We start from the raw sequence: 17,620 nt of genomic DNA, 5'->3' as shown, positions 1-17,620 counted from the left end.
CAGGGGCAGATTTCATTAGGTAGTTGGGACAGGTATCTAGTTTACAGTGAGTGTTGGAGAACCTGCTGATCGCCTGTGCAACTGGATCGACGGTAAGGAGGGCGAATTTTAACCAGGTTCGGTCAGCCGGCTATTCTCCAGTGGTTGGGTCCAACTCATTAAGGAAGATTTCGATGTCAGTGTTGTCCTGAGGTAGCATGTTGCATAGGTTTGCAATTTTTTCATTGAAATACTTAGTAAGTTTGTCTGCAGATTGGATGTCTGTATTCGATGTAGTGACCAAGTTGGTGTCTAGGAGTTTGTTCACAAATTGGTATAATTTCTTTGTGTCTTTGTAATTTGTCCCTATTTTAGTTTTATAGTATGATCTTTTGGTCTGTCTTATTGTGTATTTGTATTTTCTTTGTGATTGTTTCCATATGTTAAGTGTGTGTTCGTCTTTTGTTTTTCTCCATGCTCGTTCGAGTTTCCTGGATTATGTTTTTAGCTTTTTCAGTTCATCATTGAACCATGGTATCGAGTTATGCTTACGTGAAGTTCTTGTTTGCAAGGGTGCTATTTCATCTAGTATGCATTTGCATCTTTTATCCCATTCCACGAGGTAATATATGGAGTCTGTTTGTGCTGTCCATTCATTGTTGTATATCTGTTGCTAGAATGTTTTCGAGTCTACTTGATCTCTTGTGCTGTAGGATGTGTGTTCTTGTATTTGGTGTAATCCCTTCTTCCGCCAGTGTAGGGATACATTTATCATACTATAAAACTAAAATAGGGACAGAAAATACAAATACACCATAAGACAAACCAAAAGACTACATTACAAAACCATAATTGGACCAAATTACAAGGACACACATAAACTTTTCCAACTCGTGAACAAACTATTAGATGTCACACCAGTCACAACCAACAACAAAGACACTCCTGGAGCAGACAATCTCGCGAGATACTTCAACGAAAAAATAGTACAACTACGACTTAAAATACCTGCCAGTACCACCGACTATGCTGAACTCCTTAACTGCCTAGACCCAGTCCCTGGCATTCACCCAGCGGACAGGACCTGGACTAACTTCGAGTTAATATCGGAGAACATCATCTCCCAAACGCTCAAAAGATTTGCCAAATCTCACTGCAAACTAGATATATGCCCAAACAACCTGATGACATCAGCTCCTCAACAATTCATAAACGACATAACGAAACACCTGAATTACATGCTACAAAATGGACTCTTCTTGATATGCCATGTCTCAATGCCCTTGAGATCTGTTTCAAGAGAACTCAAAAATGAGACGTAAAGAACATGTCAGGTGTGACCATTTGAAGGGGCCCTGTTTGTGGCAGTCCTGGAGACAGCTTATTGGGGCTCAAACTGTAATCCATCAGTGGTGGCCAATATTATTGCTGTTGTATTTTGGTCTTTACAGTTTATGAGCATTCTCCTGCTGCGTTAATATATCTGAGCATCCTGAAGAAACTCATGGAGATTATTTAAACAGTGCATTGTTTGCACACATAACAAGTAGGAACTTAAAATGATAAAGCTTAATTTTATTTTATGTAAATGAAATCCATCAAGTTCACAGGACCCACTGAGAAACATTCATGTCCCTGTGACATTAATATTTTTAATTCATGTTAATATACCAATTAATGTTATCTTTTCCAGCATAAAACTCAGGTCTTCTTTCCATGAATTGGCATTGTGAGTTGTCATTTCCTCAGCTGACACATTTTAATTTATTTTGCAGCCATTGTTTATTGCAGTCAAGTTACATGAGGAGAACTAAGATGTGTTCTTTACCAATAACTAATAATCTTCAGCAGCAGTGATTAATTTTGTTTGAAGATTTTTTCCAGCTAAGTCAGCTTCACAACTAATAATAGGAAAAATAATTTGGCTTACCAGTGTGATCAAACTTGACATGGCAGTTTTATAGAATATTCCTATAATGCCAGGGAATGACTTAATTTAGTGTAGAGACGCTTCAACTCTAAGATTTATTAATTCAATAGATGGTACAGATTGAGGTGAACCCTGAGGTCAGTACTTCATTTGTGGCTCTATAAATCTAGATGCTGACTATAGTTGGTATACTGTATTTATTATGAACTTAATATTCCAGTTACATGCTTTTTTTCTAAGAGTAATCATTGTATATGGCAGAGAGCAGTGGAGAATGGAAAGAGCCTAGCTAATTCTATTCTGTAGTACTCTGTGCTTGATGATCACTGTTTGAGCATCAATGATCTAGATTTAGATGTTATGATGATTTAATTTTTATTATACCTGGAATTAAGGGCCAGAAATATTAGGATTTATGTACCATCTTTTTGAAGAAATTCACCCAAGTCGGTGTACAACTATAATTCAAATATAGGCAGTAAAAATGTTCAACAGTACTTAGTATACCATAGTATGGCTCTTAAATGTCAACACAATGCACAGTTAGACAACATAAGGTGTAAGTGGAGATGGAACATATAGACAGATAAGAGAGAGTAACAGGAGTTGAAAAAATAATGGATCCAACTTGAAGAAAGTTGTATGTGAAGTCAGAAAGCTGCATGAATATAATCTCAGCTAGAGTAGGCGTGGATAAGCAAGTCCTGTTACAGTGTGTGTAACTGGAGTTAGTCCATGTGTGTGTGTGAGAGAGATTATTAGCAGGTTAGTTGTTTCAGCCAGTAAAGGGTTGGGAAAAGAGCCACGTTTTCACCTACTTCTTAAAGTAGAGACAATCTTGCATTGAGTGAAGCCTTTCAGGACTGCATTCCAGAGTGTGGGGGCTACTCTGGAGAAGGTTCATTGATGGTATCACATCATGTGATGTCCTTTGGAGAGTGTGAAGTTAGCGATACTCTGTGGGAGAACCTTAGCAACCTTAAAGGTTTATAGAGGGAGATCTGTTCTTGTACTCTGGCCCATTTCCTTTAAGGGCGTTGAAGAACAGACATAGAATTTTTAATGTAGCCCTGTGATGTACTGGTAGTGAAATTTTTGCAGAAACAGTGTGATGTGATCATATTGCTTACAATGTTTTATCAATCTTACTGCAGTATTCTGAATCAATTGAAGATGGTGCATATACCCTTTGTAGTCAGACCAGTGTAGAGTGCATTATGGTAATCCAGTCTTGATGTTATCATGGCATGAGCCAATATAAGCATAGTTATCGCAAATTGTAGAAGCAGTTCCTGAAGATTGCTTGGATTTAGGGGATCAATGTAAGTGTTGAGTCTAGCTAAACTCACACCTCCAAGTGAATGAATAAAAATCTAAGCACTCTATATTGTTTGGAGGAAAAGACCTCGGAAATCTTTGGTAAAGCATGATCTTTTTTTTTTTTTTTATCGTATTGATATCCACAGATGAAAAAGAAATCATCCTTCAAAAACCTCTAGTGCAGAAACCATAAGCACCGCCATACTGGGAAAAGAACAAGGGTCCATCAAGCCCAGCATCCTGTCTCCGACAGCGGCCAATCCAGGCTTCAAGAGCCTGGCAACCCCCCCCCCCCCCCAAAAAAAAAAAAATATTTAATAATGTTCAATGGACATTTCCTTCAGGAATCTGTCCAACCCCCCCTCAATAGTGCAAAACTTATACAAGGAATATTACGTTTGGTTTTTTTTTTTTTAACCATTCCCATTTTATCATAGCGTCCTTTTTGAAAGTTAAATGCTGTCACGAAATACCTAGCCACCCACCTGGTTACATCACTACAGGCACTTCCTACTATCTGTGTGCAAACTAAAAGAAAGAGAAGTCTGTCCTCTGTAACAGCTTTAATCATAAACATGCACCATCTGCTGGCCAAACAGGAGAAATACACTTCAGACATATGTAAGACAGGAAATATCCAATTCATTTTACAGGCTTAAAATACACTGTTTCTTCACACTAACATATTAGATTGCCTGTGTGTATTTGTTTTATATGTTACTAGTAAAAAAGGCCCGTTTCCGAAACAAATGAAACGGGCGCTAGCATGTGGTTTTGTGTGACAGACTTTGTTTGTGTGTGTGTGCAGGTTGTTGGTGTGTGTCTGTGGGTTTTTTTTTTTTTTTTTTTAGAGGTTTTTTGGTGGAGTGGGTTGGGGGATATGCTGTGCTTGCAATTTGTGATAGATTGGTGTGTGTCTTTGTGTGTGGATTTTGTTGCAGGGTGTTAGCAGTGGAATGTGTGTGTTTATTTTGTATTGTGTGTGTGAGTGGTTTTCTTTGTCTGTGGGGTTTGTGTAGGTATATGTTTTGAAAGAAGCACAGGGCGTGGGAAAGAGAGGCGGCATGTAAAACAGAAGTAGAAAGATGAAGGACTAATGGCCCCCCTTGCCAATGTTGCTACCCCCTGTCAGAGAGTATGACGTATACAACTGACACGGGCAAGGGGAGGAGTTGTTGGGGAATAGATGTAAGGGTGTTTGTAGGGGGCTCAGCGTTTGCAGAGTGCTGGATAGATGTTTTTTTTGTTTTAAAGTATCTTTGCTGTTGTGCTGAGGCAGCAGTGTTTGCTTAGGTTGGCGGAAGGGAGAGGTGCTCGTTATGTTGGTTTTTTTTTTTTGGTCCGTTTTTGGGCTCCTGTTGGTTTTCCTTTCAAGACAAAACCACTGTGTGAAGCGGCGCTGTCTTTTCGCGGGTTGAATGAGATGGGGGAATTCTGGAGGTGGGTTAGGGGTTGCATTATGGCGGGGTTTTTTTTGTTTTATTATTGGCAGTTTTCGGTCCTTGTTTGTGCGGGTGGGGTGGAAGGGTAGTAGAGGAAAGCCGCTGTTTGGGTTGGTTGCAGGGGGGCTGCGTTGTTACGATGGAACACCGTGTGCTGCGTGCATCGGCGAGGTGGGTTAGGGGTTTGCTGAGTTGGGGGATGGTTTTGCACGTCCTGGATTTGTTTTTGAGAAGGTTAAGGGGGGGGCGGTTGAAGTTACGTTCATGTGGCAGCGATTCTTAGGCAGGGGAATTTTGCAGTCTGCAGCGATTCCTAGTCCTTGGCCCGGCTGGCTCGGTGTTTGCCGGTTTCAGGGTTTTTTGCATTCTGCGATTCCTACGCAGGGGAATTTTGCAGTCTCCAGCGATTCCTAGGCAGGGGAGAAGTAGGGAAACACGCTCCGCGTGTTTCCCTACTCCTCCCCCCACCTGGGTCGGTGTTTGACGGTTTCAGGTTCGGGTTTAAGTTTGCATTCTGCAGCGATTCCTAGGCAGGGGAGGAGTAGGCCCTACTCCTCCCCTCGCCTGGGTCGGTGTGTGATACTGGCTGGCTCGGGTTCTATTTTAGGTGGTCGGGCTTAGGTAGTCCTGGCGGCGCACGTCGGTGTTGGCGAGGTGAACGCTTTTTTCCCGTACATACCCACTGCTGAGTTCTTCTCTTTCCAGCGGTGTTCGTCTGCTGTCTGTGCTGCTGAGACAATGAGGCGTTCTACCGCTGAATGCTCCTCCCTTCTTCTTCTGGTGTTTTATCTGATTGGTCCGTTCTATGTCACGTTCTGTTGCCTGTTTACATTTGTGCTTTGTTATTGTGCAGTGCTACTCCCTTCTTGTCGTTTGCTTGGTTCTTATTGGTCCCTGTTATGTAGCTTATCGTTGCTTGGATACGTTTCTGTTTTTTTCCTTTTTTCTGTCCTCGTCATCATGATGTTTGACACAAGGGCGGGGCAGGGAGGCATTCTCAGTGGGATGGCTTCACCACCATGAGGTTACGAACCCTTGTGCTGTGAGTTCAGAACCTTTGTCCTCAGAACGTTCAGGGTGCGTTTTATTATAGTAGATATCAAATCTGATCATGTTAGGTTCCCAACATCATGCGCTCCACTAAGGATTAGTTCTAGAATTATTCCCTCTCTTAATGGTGCCTGAACCAGCTGTTCCATAAAACAGTCTTTGATTTCATCTAGGAACTTTACCTCCTTAGCATTCCTGTCATCACATTTATCCATTTAATACTGGAGTAATTGAAATCATCTATTATTATTGTATTACCCAGTTTGTTAGCACTCCCTAATTTCTGATAACATTTCTGGATCTGTATGCTCATTCTCTGAGGACAAGCAGGCGTCTATATTCTCACAAGTGGTTGACGCCGATCTGCGTTGCCCGGTCCGGTATTTACCAAAGCTAAATGAGAACTTTGTGGAGCATGAGCGTCTTCCCGCCCGTCGCGTGAACATGGTCTCTTCAGTTCTTCTTTTTTCCGTGTGAGAAGAAGGTGTTTTTCTTGCCCTCTCCTCATTCGCTTGGTCTAGAGATCTATTATTTTTTTGTGCCTTCCAGCTATTTTTTGGTCTTAATAATTCAGCTCCCCTTGGAACTTTTTTTACCTTTCCTTTATTTTCTTTAGAGTTGTTTTGCCCGGTTTTAAGTTTTAATATTTTTTCGTTGTCATCGGGCCGCTTTCAGGACCTGACTTCAACCGGGATTTTTCCCTTTCCTTTTTGCTCTGCCTTAACCCTTTTTCAGGCACCATTACGTTGTTTAATTTAGTCAAAAAAGTTTTTCCGTCCATGTCCACAAAGATTCCCAGTGGCTTCATACGCTGTACCCAGTTCAATCGGACAATCTCTGAGAAGGACACACATTCTTGGTGTCTGCAGTGTTTTGGGCCCAACCATAGCCCCGCTAACTGTGTTCTCTGTCATCGCATGAAGCAGAGGCCCAAGCTTTCTCAAGAGGCTCAACGAGAGAGGATTTTTGGAGACAAGTCCAATTCCTCAATGTTGGCATCGATGTCAAGTATCACACCGGCTTTGGGAGTGTTGGTAAGCATGGCTGCTACTAGACCTGTAAACACTGGGAGCAGTGAAGCATTGAGTCGGTCTCCACCTGCCTTGAGGCCTCCTGCTGTGCAGGGCCCTCGGCACCGTCCATCGTCGGACCCTACCCCAAGGCGATATGAGGATTCCACAACGGTACTGAGGAGTCTTGGTGACACACGTCAGGCGAAAACCAAGAAACATTGTCATTGGTCACCCTCAATACATGGTGCCTGGAGCTCTGGGGTGTCAAAGGACTTGGCACCCAAAACGTCGCTGGGAGGACCGCTCCCCATCCATACAAGAGGTGCTGATGCGTCTGTCTCCTAGCAGCCAAGATCCATCTCCTTTCATGACCCCAACTGCTGTGCAACCTGTGCTTCAGTCAGCACCCCAGCTTTTCCCGGTTTTGGCCCTCAGTGAGTGCATCTGGGCCTTGCTCCCTTAGCTGCTGGTTGGCCTTGTGCAACGGTGTGCATCGGCATTGGAGGTACTTGCACATACCCTTCTTTCTGTTGCTGCCCCTGCGGCACCGGTGTCAACTGCCACCCAAGCCAGCACTCCCTCGACGTCGGTGGAGGAAGCTTTGCCGGAATCGAGACGGGAGTTGGCTCTCAACGCCACTCTTAAGGACATGGCTCCTTGGCACTGAGGCAGATTCGGTCTCGACAGTCTTATTAGAGATAGTGTCCAACTCCTAAGAGGAACACTCATGGGATTCAGAGGAGGATCCCAGGTACTTTTCCTTGGTCGAGTCGTTTGTAAAGGAAATGGCTGATGCCATTCTATTTCCTTTGCAAGTGGAGGATGAGCCCAGAACCATGATGAGCAAGTTCCTTTACTGCACCGCTCCACAAGGTACTCAGGGAAGTCCTCGTCAGGAACTGGGATTCCCCTGTGTCTGTCCCTGTCATGCCCAAGAAGATTGACACCCAGTATAAACTCCACGTTGCACCTGGTTTTGATAGGCCTTGGTTGCCTCACAGTTCCATGGTGGTGGAGTCCGCTGTCAAAAGAGCCAGAAGTTCCAGGCAGAAAAGCTAGAACCCTGGATTCTTTCGGGAGGAAGATGTACCAGACTTCAATTCTCATTTCCCATATACAATCTTACCAGCTCTTCATGATTGTCTACTTGCGAAACTCTTTGCGCCCGCTGTCAAACTTGGTTGAGACGCTCCCTCCGGAGCAGGCCGAGCCTTTTCACCAATTGATCAAGCAGCAGAAGGCGTGTCGAAAGTTCTTGGCCTGGGGCACTTACAACACTTTTGATGTGGTATCCAGGATTTCTGCTGAAAGTATAGCAGTGCGCAGACTCTCATGGTTGCATGTTTCTGACTTGGAACATTCTGTTCAGCAGAGGTTGGTGGATGTCCCTTGCCAGGGAGGTAACCCTTTTGGCGAGAAGGTTGAGGAGATTGCTGACCGAATCAAAAAACACACTGATACCATCTCTTCTCTCTCCCATCGGACACCTGCATCAGCCTCCTCAGCTACCGTGTTTCCCCGAAAATAAGACACTGTCTTATATTAATTTTTGCCCCCAAAAATGCGCTAGGTCTTATTTTCAGGGGCTGTCTTATTTTTCGGGGAAACATTGGGGTTGGATTGGGGTTGGCCCGCCCGCCCTCCGTCGCTCCCGGAACTAACCTTAAACGCCTCCTTTCACCTTCGCAGCAAGTAGCAGCAGGGCAGGCCACTCCTTCCTTCCGTGTCCGGCCCTCGCCTGACCTAACTGCTGCTTGCTGCGAAAGTGAAAGGAGGCGTTTAAGGTTAGTTCCGGGAGCGACGGAGGGTGGGTGGAGGGGGGGGGCCCGGGGGCGGCCTTGTCCAGCTCTCGGCGGCCCTGCTTTCAAACAAAAATTTGCTAGGTCTTACTTTCGGGGGAGGCCTTATATCTACCAATTCAGGAAAACCTCTACTAGGTCTTATTTTCAGGGGATGTCTTACGTTCGGGGAAACAGGGTAGGAGGACTTTTGGCAAACCAATGAGGAGCTCCTACTGCTATCCTAGACTTAGGTACAACTCTTCGGCTCGCCAGCCTACTCAGACTCAACCCCAGCACACTCGTTCCCGTCTGCATCGTGCGCCTAGCTCCCCAGGCATTGCTCCAGCAGAGTATGATCACAGTAAAAGTGTCCATCCCGGATGACTTGCCAGTCGGGGGGGAGGCTGAAATTTTTTTCACTAAAGGTGGCCTCTTATAACCTCCGACTGGGGGGTTTTTCAAATAGTCCATCTTGGATACGCCCTCAGTTGGCATCTCAAACCTCCAAATTGCCCACCGAGAGCTCATTCATTCAGCTCTCAGCATAGGTAGGTACTTGCAGAGGAACTCTGTGCCCTTCTGAAGGCCCATGCAGTGGAACCTATTTCACCAGGGGAAGAAGGGCAGAGATTCTATTCCAGGTACTTCATTGTGCAGAAGAAAACATGGGGGGTGGGGTGGGGGTTGTCCTATCCTGGACCTAAGGGCACTGCACAAATATCTTGTTTGAAAAAAGTTCAGGATTGTTTCCTTGGGTACCCTTCTCCCATTATTCAGAAAAATAATTGTCTATCGCTTTGCACTTAAAGGATGCATATACTCGCATCCCGATAGTTCCAGCCCACCGGAAGTATCTTCGATTTTGGCTGGGAATACATCACTTTCAGTACGGCATTTTTCCTCCTGGCCTCACCAAATGTCTAGTGGTTTAGATTGTAAGCTCCTTTGAGCAGGGACTGTCCTTCTTTGTTAAACTGTACAGTGCTACATAACCCTAGTAGCGCTCTAGAAATGTTAAGTAGTAGTAGTTGCAGCATTGCTTCACAGACTGGGAGTCCATGTGTTCTGTATGTTACACCCATGACACAACTTAAAATGAGATCAGCTCAATGGACCCTAGCTTTTCAGTGGTATCAACCTATAAGGAGTTGAGAAGATGCCATCCGAGTGTCCCCGAAGCTTCTAAGCTCCTTTTAGTGCTGGACCATTTTATCCAATTTGACTCTGGGATTTCCATTCCAAATTCTGTGAAGGAGAGCTCATATAGATGGGCTTCACACTCAAGGAGCTTGGTCCTCCCAAGAATCGAATCTTCAGATCATTTGCCTAGCGCTTCGCTTGATCTAGAACACTCTAAAGACTTTCAGATATCAGCTATCTTACAGAATTGTTCTCATCCAGACAACCTGGTTGCAATGTATTACACCCAACAGGTGGTAGGCACTGGATCACGCCATTGTGTCAGGAGGCCGTCCATATTGGCATTTGGCTCACCAGCATTTCATGTTCCTTCAAGCCACTTACCTGGCGGGCAATTCAATAACCTGGCCGACAGATTGAGCAGGATAATGCAACCTCATGAGTGGTCTCTCAATATGGGCATAGCTCACAAGATCTTCCGAGCGTGGAGCACCCTCTCAGTGGATCTTTTTGCCACTTAGATCAAACACACGGTCCCTTAGTTCTGTTCCAGGCTTCAGGCCCATGATAGGCTAGCGTCAGATGCCTTTGTCCTCAATTGGGGGAAAGGTCTGTACGCGTACCCTCCCATACTTCTACTGAGTTAGACTTTGTTGAGACTCAAGCAAAACCGTGGAACCATGATCCTGATTGCACCTTTCTGGCTGCGTCAGATTTGGTTCCCTTTTCTTCTGGAATTGTCCTCTGAAGAACCGTGGAGATTGGAGTGTTTTCCAAACCTCATCACCCAGAACGAGGGGTTACTTCTTCATCCCAACCTCCAGTCTCCTGGCTATCATGGCCTGGATGTCGAGAGCCTAGAATTTGCTTCCATAGGTCTTTCAGAGGGTGTCTCCCGAGTCTTGCTTGCTTCCAGAAAAGATTCCTCTAAGAGGTGTTACTCTTTTAAATGGAGGAGGTTTGCCATATGGTGTGACAGCAAGGCCGTAGATCCTCTTTCTTGTCCTACACAGACTCTGCTTGAATACCTTCTACACTTATCAGAGTCTCATGTCCAACGCTTTAAGGGTTCACCTTAGTGCAATTGATGCTTATCATCAACGTGAAGAAGATAAGCCCATCTCTGGACAGCCTCTAGTTCACTTCACAAGAGGTTTGCTTTTGTCAAAGCCCCCTGTCAAACCTCCACCAGTGTCATGGGATCTCAATGTTCTCACCCAGCTGATGAAATCTCCTTTTGAACCACTGAATTCCTGTCATCTGAAGTACTTGACCTGGAAGGTCATTTTCTTACATAAGTACATAAGCATCACCATGCTAGGACAGACCAAGGGTCCATCGAGCCCAGCACCCTGTCTCTGACAGCAGCCAAAAGAACAAACAATTTGTCCCGCCCATCCCAGAAATAGTGGATTTTTTCCCACGTCCATTCAATAACATTCTATGGCCTTTTCCTCCAGGAAGCCTTCCAACCCTTTTTAAAATTCTGCTAAGTCAACCGCCTTAACCACTTTTTCCGGCAACGAATTCCAGAGTCTAACTACGCGTAGAGTGAAGAAACATTTCCTCCAATTTGTTCTAAATTTACTACACTGCAGCTTCATTGCATGCCCCCTTGTCCTAGTATTTTTGGAAAGCGTAAACAGACGCTCCACATCGACCCTTTCCATTCTACTCATTATCTTATAGACCTCTATCATATCTCCCCTCAGCCTCCTTTTCTCCAAGCCACAGCCTCTCCAGCCTTTCCTCATAGGGAAGTCATCTCATCCCCTGTATCGTCTTTGTCGCCCTTCTCTGCACCTTTTCTAATTCCACTATATCTTTTTTGAGGTGTGTCGACCAGAATTGCACACACCGTACTCGAGGTGCGGCGACCAGAATTGCACACAATACTTGAGGTGCGGTCGCACCATGGAGTGATACAATGGCAGAATAATAACCTCATTTTTGTTTTCCATCCCTTTCCTAATAATACCCAACATTCTGTCTGCTTTCCTAGCCGCAGCAGCACATTGAGCAGAAGGTTTCAACGTATCATCAACGACGACACCTAGATCCCTTTCTTGGTCCGTGACTCCTAACGTGGAACCTTGCATGACATAGCTATAATTCGGGTTCCTCTTTCCCACATGCATCACTTTGCACTTGCTCACATTAAACGTCATCTTCCATTTAGATGCCCAGTCTCCCAGTCTGTTAAGGTCCTCTTGTAATTTTTCACAATCTTCCTGTGATTTGACGTCTTTGAATAACTTTGTGTCATCAGCAAATTTGATTACCTCACTAGTTACTCCCATCTCTAGGTCATTTATGAATATGTTAAAAAGCAGCGGTCCCAGCACAGATCCCTGAGGGACCCCACTAACTACCCTTCTCCATTGTAAATATTGACCTTTAACCCTACTCTCTGATTCCTATCTTTCAACCAGTTTTTAATCCACAGTAAGACACTACCTCCGATTCCATGTCCCTCTAATTTCCTCTGTAGTCTTTTATGAGGGACTTTATCAAACGCCTTCTGAAAATCTAGATACACAATATCAACTGGCACACCTTTGTCCACATGCTTGTTTACCCCTTCAAAGAAATGCAGCAAATTGGTGAGGCAAGACTTACCTTCACTAAATCCATGTTGACATTGTCCCATTAGTCCATGCTTTTGAATGTGCTCTGTAATTTTGTTCTTGATAATAGTCTCTACCATTTTGCCTGGCATTGACGTCAGACTCACCGGTCTATAATTTCCCGGATCTCTTCTGGAACCTTTTTTAAATATCGGCGTTACATTGGCCACCCTCTAGTTTTCCAGTACCACACTCGATTTTAAGGATAAATTACAAATCACTAACAGTAGCTCTGCCAGCTCATTTTTTAGTTCTGTCAGTACCCTGGGATGAATACCATCCGGTCCTGGAGATTTGCTGCTCTTCAGTTTGCAGTACTGCTCCATTACGTCTTCCAGGTTTACAGATATTTCATTAATTTTTTTCTGATTCATCAGCCTCAAATACCCTGTCCTCGGAGTCTTTTACTTCAGCTCGTAGGGTCAGTGAGCTTCTGCCTTAGTGGTGGATGCATCTTATACTAAGTTGCATCACTACAGAGTAGTCCTCTGCACTTTCACTAAGTTTCTTCCAAAAGTGGTGTTTGAGTTCCATCTGAACCAGTCGATTGTCTTGCCAACATTCTTTCCACGACCTCATGCCCATCCTGGCGAAAGCAGCTTAAACACCTTGGATTGCAAGAGAGCATTGGCCTAATACATGGAGCGGACAAGGTCCCACAGATAGTCCGCTCAGCTTTTTTGTTTCTTTTTTTCCCAACAGGATGGGGGTCACCATCGGGAAATGCATTTCCATTTCAATTTCGCTGGCAGATTGCATTTCCTTCACTTATGCCCAGGCTGGGCTGGCCTTCGAGGGTCATGTCACGGCTCATAATGTAAGAGCCTTGGCCGTATTGGTAGCTCACTTGGGGTTGGCCTCCATTGAAGAAATTTGCTAGGCTGTGACATGGTCTTCAGTCCACAAATTCACTTCACACTACTACCTTGAACAAGATACCAACGCGACAGTCGGTTCATGTAAACTGTTTTGTAGAATCTGTTTGGGGCCTAGAGTCCAACTCCACCCTCCTAGGCCCATTTTATTCTGTTCCAGGTTGCACTCTCATTCAGATGGTTTGTAGTTTCACATTAATCTATGTTACATTCTCACCATTGTGAGGCCCAATTGACCAGTGTTTGTTGTTTTTGGCGAGCTTGGATGCTAGGGATTCCTCTCTTGTGAGAATATAGAAGCCTGCTTGTCCTCGGAGAAAGCAAAGATACTTACCTGTAGCAGATATTCTCTGAGGACTTCAGGCTTTATATTCTCACAATCCCTCCCAACTCCACTTGGAGTTGTCTCCTTTGTTATTTTTACTTTATATTTTGCTTTAGTATTAAACTGCTAAAATATATAAATTGAGGAGAAAATCACTAAGAATATTTGCAGTGATTTTCTCCTCAATTTATATATTTTAGTAGCCTACATTACAATAGGAGTAAGTCAAGCCATAAAGTTTTTTGTTTTTGGTAGTATTAAACTGAGCAGACTGCATCTGCCCGACGGTTGGGAAGTCATTCACTCAAGCTAGATGGAGCTCAGCTTGCACTTCAGAAAGCTCTTATTTAGCTTTGATAAATACTGGACCAGGTGACGCAGATCGGCATCACCCACATGCGAAAATTTAAAGCCTGCTGTCCCCGGAGAATACATGCTACAGGTAAGTATCTTCGTTTTCTGGCCAGTTGGGCGGTTGTATACGTCTATCACTGTCCTTTTCTCCTTTACACAGAATTTCTATCCATTGGGATTCCAAGGTGTATTTTGTGTCCACAGAATGTTAGCTATTTATTCAAGGCCTTCTGTAACGTATAATGCTAACCATCTACCAATTCTGTCCACCCTATCACTGAGATATAATTTGTACCCTGGCATGACAGTGTCCGATTGGTTGTCTTCCTTCCACCAGGTCTCAGAGATGCCTATTGTATCTGTCTTTCTTTGGCTTCTGCCCTCACAAGTGTTGCCCCTACAGAATTCTTTTGCGCCATTGCACTGTGATATTCCTGAAAATAGAACGGATGCAGAAGAAAAAGGAATGAAGGTGGAACAAAAAGATAGGAAGGTACCCAAAGGGTTAAGACACCCCCAAATCACTAATGTTGAAACACATACCAGGAAATGTAGATGACTGCGATGACCACAAATGCTCGCAGTCTAAGCAATAAAGTTCATGACCTTCAAGCCCTGATGGTGGAGGCAGACTTAGACGTTGTTGCAATCACAGAGACGTGGCTGAATGGTTCCCATGAATGGGATGCAAACATACTAGGCTATAATCTATTTAGGAAGGATAGAGAGGGTCGTAAAGGTGGAGGAGTAGCTCTGTATGTGAGAAATGATATCACAGCGACTGAAATGACAGGGACCTGGGGAAAAGAAGAAGCGATATGGATCACCTTAAAAAGAGATGATAGAACCTCAGTCCACGTGGGTGTTGTCTACAGACCCCCGACACAACTGGAGGAACTGGAGGAACTGGATAGGGATCTGATCGCGGATATTCAAAAGTTAGGAAAGAAGAGGGAGATGCTGTTGCTGGGAGATTTCAATCTGCCGGATGTAGATTGGAAGGTTCCGTCGGCGGAATCGGAGAGAAGTAGACAGATCGTGGATGCTTTCCAAAGTGTTTTGCTCAGACAAATGGTGACGGAACCCACGAGGGAGGGAGCGACGCTTGATCTGGTGCTCACAAATGGGAATAGCATGTAAAATGTCACCCCGGAGGGAGTGGAAAACATGGAAAAGGATCTGAAGAAGCTAGAACAATGGTCTAAGGTCTGGCAATTAAAATTCAATGCCAAGAAATGCAAAGTGATGCACTTAGGGAATAGAAATCCATGGGAGACGTATGTGTTAGGTGGTGAGAGTCTGATAGGTACAGACGGGGAGAGGGGTCTTGGGGTGATAATATCTGAGGATTTGAAGGCGACGAAACAGTGTGACAAGGCGGTGGCTGTATCTAGAAGGTTGTTGGGCTGTATAGAGAGAGGTGTGACCAGCAGAAGAAAAAGGGAGTGTTGATGCCCCTGTATAAGTCGTTGGTGAGGCCCCATCTGGAGTATTGTGTTCAGTTTTGGAGGCCGTATCTTGCTAAGGATGTAAAAAGAATCGAAGCGGTGCAAAGAAAAGCTACGAGAATGGTATGGGATTTGCGTTACAAGACGTTTGAGGAGAGACTTGCTGACCTGAACATGTATACCCTGGAGGAAAGGAGAAACAGGGGTGATATGATACAGACATTCAAATATTTGAAAGGTATTAATCCGCAAACAAACCTTTTCCGGAGATACGAAGGCGGTAGAACGAGAGGACATGAAATGAGATTGAAGGGGGCAGACTCAAGAAAAATGTCAGGAAGTATTTCTTCACAGAGATAGTGGTGGATGCTTGGAATGCCCTCCCGCGGGAGGTGGTGGAGATGAAAACGGTAACGGAATTCAAACATGCGTGGGATAAACATAAAGGAATCCTGTTCAGAAGGAATGGATCCTCAGTAGCTTAACCGAGATTGGATAGCAGAGGCGGGGCTGGAGGTTGGGAGGCGGGTATAGTGCTGGGCAGACTTATACGGTCTGTGCCAGAGCCGGTGGTGGGAGGCAGGGATAGTGCTGGGCAGACTTATACGGTCTGTGCCAGAGCCGGTGGTGGGAGGCGGGGCTGGTAGTTGGGAGGCGGGGATGGTGCTGGGCAGACTTATACGGTCTGTGCCAGAGCCGTGGTGGGAGGTGGGACTGGTGGTTGGGAGGCAGGGATAGTGCTGGGCAGACTTATACGGTCTGTGCCAGAGCCGGTGGTGGGAGGCGGGGACAGTGCTGGGCAGACTTATATGGTCTGTGCCAGAGCCGGTGGTGGGAGGTGGGGACAGTGCTGGGCAGACTTATATGGTCTGTGCCAGAGCCGGTGGTGGGAGGCAGGGATGGTGCTGGGCAGACTTATATGGTCTGTGCTAGAGCCGGTGGTGGGAGGCGGGGCTGGTGGTTGGGAGGTGGGGATAGTGCTGGGCAGACTTATACGGTCTGTGCCAGAGCTGGTGGTTGGGAGGCGGGGATAGTGCTGGACAGACTTATACGGTCTGTGCCCTGAACAGCACAGGTACAAATCAAAGTAGGGTATACACAAAAAGTAGCACACATGAGTTGTCTTGTTGGGCAGACTGGATGGACCGTGCAGGTCTTTTTTCTGCCATCATCTACTATGTTACTATGTTCTGGTATTTCTATACAGACATTTCAAACTATGTTTGTTATTCCTATTTACTACTTGCTCATCAGTTGACAGTGATAATTTGTAGTCTTGAAAATCTGTCTTTATCTGTCTGGCCTACTCTGGTCTTTATTGCAATTTTGCTTTTGGGATGTTCTATCTTCCCTGTTTTGGTGATATCATTAAAAGATACTGTGTTCTGAACCATGCACTTTTGAGCTGTTGTCAGCCTTCCCCCAGTTTCTAGTTGTCAGTGCTGATAATTGTTTGTTAACAGCACTGATTAGTTAGTTAAATTAAGTTACGCACATTGTTGTAGAATACGCTTTGATTTCCACGTGGAAATTAAGGCGTGATATATAGAATTTGGGGGTAAGCTCCTAAATCTAGGCAAATTAATAAAATGTCTAAATGTAGATGAATTTTCAGCTGACAACTTAGGATCCTAAGTTTGACTGAACTGGAAGCAAATGTAGGCATCTAACTTAGATGCCTCAGTTCATAAGCTCAACCTTTTTTGAACATTGGCCTCAGCTTTGGTTATTATTTATTTTATTTATTTATTTATTGCATTTGTATCCCACATTTTCCCACCTTTTTGCGGGTTCAGTGTGGCTTACAATATGAGATGAGTGATGGAAATACAGTTTGTTACAAATTGGTTATGGATTACATTGTGCAGAGTTATGCGAGACAATCGAGGTGTCGTTAAGGAATGTAACAATGGAACACAAACATTGAAACATTGGAAGGAGACAATGAGAGCTTAGAGGGCGATAATAAGGCATAAAGACATATGGTATGCATATTTCTGTGAGTAAGGGTATGAGTGATGTGAGATTACGGGGGATGAGAGTTCAGAAGTGGATGTATGATGCATTAGTGATCAGTGAGTGTGGACTTTATGTGTTTTGGCTCTTTCCGTTCTTAAGTTGCGCGGCAGTGTATTCCAAAACTGCGTGCTCATGTGAGAAAAGGTTGACGCGTTTGATAAAATGGACACTTCTCCCAAAGCTAAAGCCTCGGGGGGGGGGGGGGGGGGGTCTTTTACAAAGGTGTGCTGGCGTTTTTAGCACCTACTAATGATTAGCATGTGCTAAACGTTAGAGATGCCCATAAGAATTAGGAATTGGTTAGTCTGTGATGTACT

General features: G+C 44.7%; 1 protein-coding gene across 1 annotated transcript in view; it reads left to right on the top strand.

Annotated features, from left to right (window-relative positions):
• Nucleotides 1-17,620, top strand: part of RTTN (rotatin) — a 478,682-nt gene that overhangs the window by 263,711 nt on the left and 197,351 nt on the right. The window lies entirely within an intron of this gene.

Source organism: Microcaecilia unicolor, chromosome 1 (assembly GCF_901765095.1).
Source record: "Microcaecilia unicolor chromosome 1, aMicUni1.1, whole genome shotgun sequence".
NCBI lineage: Eukaryota > Metazoa > Chordata > Amphibia > Gymnophiona > Siphonopidae > Microcaecilia > Microcaecilia unicolor.
This window is presented reverse-complemented; position numbering and strand designations above follow the sequence as displayed.